Genomic DNA, 5,603 nt, shown 5'->3' with positions numbered 1-5,603 from the left:
TACATACACACGAAAAAAAAAGATATACGGGGCGACACACAAGGAGAACATTGTTGTAATATAACAATACCTGAACCCGTTCTTTGAGAATATTCGCTGCTATCTTACATTATTAAAACGCATATTTGCTGTTAGGTTTCGTGGGTTTCTCTATATGTTATTTTTTCACGACGTGTTCTTGTTATTCTGTTACTACGCTGAGTGCTCACTCGCTTCGAGTACTGTCAGTAATGTTGAAGGTCACAATACCACGCCGCCAAACCTCTATAGCGTTTACAACTACGTTTAAAAAGAACGCTTGATATGTCTGGCGGGTTTGTGCAAATCTAAAGTAAAAGGTCCTCCAGGAAAAAAGTGTACACTTATTGGCTAAAAATAGCGCCCGACTATCTTCATGACGCCGACAAATGCTGGGTCCAAAGATGTTAGAATTTACAAAGATTGAATTCATAGTCAGGGAAAGGAACAACTGTTACATTGAAATTGGGAGTACCCTCACGACCACATTTTAAGACATGGGTTAAAGTTTAATATATGCCGAAAATTTTGTAATATAAAAAAAAAAAAAAAAAAAAAAAAAAACAATAAGAAAAAAACGCCGAACACGTCGCACACGCATTGGATCTCAATTTCACCAATATCAGTCGATATCCGAGAACACGTGTTCCTAGAACGAAATCAACAACTCATTATAAAAGGAGTAATTACTAGTATTATAGACATGTTTATTTTGATATTGTATTACGTCAGATTTCGTTACAAATTATAAGAGTAGCTTCTTGTGCTAACAACATATTTCACATTGGATCAGGTACAAATACCTTGGACAAGTCGGGTAGCAACCCAGTGACTGGTGCACTTATAGAAATTGTCTTTTCATTTAATTTCACGGGTCTTAAAAGTTGGCCTGGTCAATTTAGAATAGAGAGGTAAAATTTAAATTCCATCTTCCGGATTTTTTATCACTCCCCTTATCACATAAGAGGTCTGCCCCCCTCCTCACATGTTTGTTTGGCAACGTTTGTATAAGATTCTCCGTTTTTTTAATGCAGAAACATACACTACTCAATTTCATCTAGCTAAATGTACAAAATAGTCATTCAAAACGCGTGTTTTAAAAGAAATTTAGAAAATACTCCAATCCAAGTTTTACAATGCCCTCCCCTTAAACAAAACTCAACATTGACCCCTATTTTCAAGAAATTGCGTATAATATCACCAGTCCTCAGAAAAGTGTCCGCAAGAAATAGAAACGTTTTCCCGTGCTCCCAAGTTGTATTCATGAAACAGTTTTTTTTTGATGACAGCTATATTGAAAGCACCTGACTAGGATGGGTACTTCCACATGACATGCTACTGAGTAACGTTTTTGCATACAAATCGTAGATGTGCTTTTTCAAGAAAACAAAACAAAACATGGAATAATTTCAAAAAATCAATGCTGTGAATATCGCAAAAATATATCACGTGTGAGTTGTCAAAATCATTATTAAAATGTTGAAACTATATTTACTTATGTTTGCCTATTTTACATAGAAACAATATTAATAACAGATAATTGCAACTGGATCTTCTGAGACGATCTCAGGCAAACCACGGATCACTTATTAAGTGGTCTGAGCAGCCATTAAGTGCATCAGTATCTATAGAAGAAGCGTCGTACCGGAAGTAATTCAGTTTTACGGTTTAACGTGCCTGGGGTAAAAAAATAATGGACGTACAAAATTCACCAGGTGGAATTGTTATAATCTGGCATTTGGAATTAATATATCCCATGTCTGAAACCAACTGAAGATGTTTAAGGCAATGAAAATCCGTTGTTATTTTGTATGTGTGTTTTAGTTGTTTTTTTAATACAAAAGCCATATGAATAGCGGGATTAGTAGTGGTTATTAGTAATTAGTAGTGGCTCGATCACTCATGTTCCCAAGTACACATTGTTGATGTAACCAGTTTCTCCAAGAAAACGTATTTTGTTACGGTGTTCGCTGCGTTTTCAGCAGTTCCAGCCCATTCTAGTTGTATATGACATTATGTTTACTTCATTACGAACATATGCCAAGATATCCCGAAGTAATGTTATTCGGTTGTAGTTTAAAACTTAACCCCATTTTCTGTGTCGTGCTATTGCCCTGTTCATTATTTTAGAGGAATGATTCAGCTCCATTGTGTACAGTGTTATACCCTTATTATCTAAAACAACAATAGCAATTCCTGACTTACTCTCTCAAAAGACGTACATATAGAAACTAAGAAATTATTGTAAAAACTAGACAAAACCCAAAAAGATCTAATATATAAAAGTCATATTCAAACGTATTAAACAAAAACAAAATACACCGTTAAAATAGTTGGTGTCATGGTTAATCCGATGTTGCTGCATAATTTTGAGATATGGTCGTATGCCATAGTCACGCAGTAAAAAAACCCATCAGATTCATCTCACCAATGGGAAAAAAACCATATCGAATTTTGAAAATAATTAAACACCAATGAACTCAATTTAGCACGTCCTTTTGAACTGCGCAGGTATCCTTTAATTATGCCAACTTGTTAGGAGAATAGCCAGGATGTAAATATGGGTTTCAAATCAAGAACAAATCAGAAGGTTTCCTATGAACCACGACAAAACTAAAAAAAAAAGAAGCGAATACGCGTTGTAGACTCGGGACGCTAAATAACAAGTCCAATATGTGAAAGCTGGGAATTAAAGGTGTCTTTTATTCCAAGTCGAATGCAAAGAGCACTCGACCGGCTCTCAGGATTATTTTAAACAAGTGTTAAACTTCATTATTCCTGTATCAATATCTAAATCAGGAAGCGATAGCAATAATGATTATATTACTATTATTACCCAATTTCTAAATGGCGCATAACGTATGGTATGGAACTCGGGAATCGAGTTTACCAGGAGCAAAACTATTGCTAAGATCTGACATATAGATTCAGCAATACGTATGATTATTTTTGCAAGAAGCTTGGCTTGTTGAAGTTTATTGAAATGCGAAAACTATAACATTGCATGGGATACGACGAGTGAAATTGGCTTGGTGGGATACCGTACTTACCTTCGGAAAAAAAGGTTCCCGTCACGGTTGTTTCAATGTTCGTCTGCACGAGTCTATCTGTGATATTCACTTGCAAATCTGTAAAAGTGATTTCCGTCCGCGCTATAGGGTTACTCGGAACGAAATGATGAATATGTACATAACACCCTTCTCTAGATGTATTGGACCCATTAACATAATTATAGTAATACAGACCAATGCGTAAGTGTTGTCTGCATGGTCTCCTTGTATGCCATCCCCACACGTCACTATCTACCTTGCTATCGGCATCACAAAGCTGTCAGTATGTATTTATATACGCTTGGTAAATCCCTACTTCATGCGTATTTAAAAGCGAACACATCTATTTCTACATACATACACGTTATTTGCTGCCCCTGTGGTGGCACTGTTAGATCAAATTGATACAATTCCGTGTTTCTGTATTCTGAGAAGGGGTATCTGGTATTACAGTCTATGGGAGGAAATAAGGCATGCTTTCTGGGCTGTTAGAAATATGTTTCTTGTATCGAGAAAAACAAAATTGCGAATTTGTGAATAATTGTTCTTTGAATGTCCGAGTTATATGAATTCGGGGGTAGGAGTTGCAGCATTGTGGCCAGTATATAATAAATACAAGAACAATTTACTTTGATCACGCCATGTTTATTCATTGTGATATAAGAATTACAGATGATATTAAAATATTTGAGTGTGACACTGGCCGCCGCCATCTTTGATTGAAAATTTAATGAAATCATGGTGGTAGAAATTGTTATCACCGCCATGATGACGCATCCTTCAAAGAGTCATGTAGTTGTTGTTACAACATACTTGAATGAAGATGAGTATTTCAGACGGAGAACTTGGAATATCTTCTGTCCACCGTGGGGAAAAAAATACCATTAGTAGCGGAAATTTGAAACTCTTGGAGAACTACATAGGCTTTGGAAACATGTTTTTTTTTCTGTTCACTTCACTTTATGTGATTTTTATTTTGTTTTCATTTTCAACACCTGTTCATACAATCAAGGAAACAAGTTCTAAAACTGTTTTCGACGCAAATTTCAAAGCCTTTTCAATAAACACCAATCCTGTCCTGAAAGTGCATTGTGATTTGTAATATTTAAACTTTTATTAAGAGAATAAGTGAATATTCATTGAGAAATATAGTGAGGTCACGTTGAAAGTACGATTATTCAGTATCACTTGTCTTGGTTGCTCTCGTCGAAGTCAAGGCGGACACGTTGCTGTCTGTAGGTAAAACAAAAAAACACACAGATAAAATGTATTCCTATTTAAACACCATCCATATTATCGTTGATCTTAACACCATAACTGGCCTTTAAAGCTCCCGATTACAAAATATACGTTATGAAAAATGTTGCGATGAGATAAGATTTTAGTGACTGAATTTAATATACACACTGACGATACAGCCAAACGCCTAACTAAACTAACCGTCCCAAAAAGACGACTCGAGGGTAGCGCGCTGTGAACGCGGACATACAGTGACGTCACATGCAACCATATATACATATAGTGGTCAATATGACCTTTCCAGTTACGTTTGCCCCCCCCCGGGACATGTACGTATATGAATACTTTGGGTACGTTATTTGATGATTAGAACCAAAAGTAAAGAAAAAACGCTCTCTCTCTCGCTCTCTTTCAATATATATATATATATATATATATCTGGCCAAGGGGGCAATTCTATAGGCTGATATGTAACCATGGTTATAGTAGTACACAATGTAAACATGCCCGTGTTTTTTGTAACAAGCTTATTAATTACTAGGAGTAAAATATACTCTCCCACAGTGTACGACAACATGTAGGTTCTGTTGTTTTCTTTACCTTAGGGTACAACTACAGTAGGGGGCCACAGCAGCCTTCTTCCAATTTCTTTGCGTCACGTTTCTTAATATCTAGACCCATCGACATATCTGGGCTACCAGTGGCTTCCTCTGTACATACGAACTGCATTCCTGTTTCCAATTCTGCGCAAACGCATCCTGTAGCGTCTTCCTCCCCCAACTCACTGCACGTTCTAACTGTAGGGAAAAAAAAAGAAATATCTCGAACGACAAATCGATTTGTACAAGATAATATGCATTTCGTCGTCTTTTCGAAACATTCATCTGGTGTTTTAATGCAATGTAATTTACTTGCCTTCTTCCCCAACTTCATCGTCTCCTCCCTCGTCTCTCTTCATCACTGGGGATGCATTGATGGGAATCACCAATGCTACACATACTATAATACATACCATATAGGCCTCCATATTGTCCTTTAAAACGATAGACATCTTGTTAATATTATTAGAACAATATATTTTAATGAACGTTTAATAAAGTAAACACGTGCAATGCAGGAAAACCCGGCATTACATTCAACCTCAAGAGTAATCAACTGTATATAATGAAATATAGTTTATGTATGTCACAATATGTCTGCTCAATATATGGCACAAATAGGATGACACAACTATAAATGTATAAATTTTGAGATTAATTTTAAAATTTCTTTATTTAATGTAATGTATACCATAGG

The 5,603-nt window shown here is 36.0% G+C and overlaps 1 long non-coding RNA gene across 1 annotated transcript; it reads right to left on the bottom strand.

Annotated features, from left to right (window-relative positions):
- Positions 1–3,988: 3,988 nt before the first annotated feature.
- Positions 3,989–5,104, bottom strand: LOC102808959 (uncharacterized). Its single transcript, XR_438313.3, has 2 exons — positions 4,908–5,104; positions 3,989–4,301 (listed from the first exon to the last, which is right to left on the bottom strand). It is a non-coding gene; the product is annotated as an uncharacterized LOC102808959 (long non-coding RNA).
- Positions 5,105–5,603: the final 499 nt, after the last annotated feature.

This window comes from Saccoglossus kowalevskii, chromosome 6, assembly GCF_978046115.1.
Source record: "Saccoglossus kowalevskii chromosome 6, keSacKowa6.1, whole genome shotgun sequence".
NCBI classification, from domain to species: Eukaryota; Metazoa; Hemichordata; class Enteropneusta; family Harrimaniidae; genus Saccoglossus; species Saccoglossus kowalevskii.
This window is presented reverse-complemented; position numbering and strand designations above follow the sequence as displayed.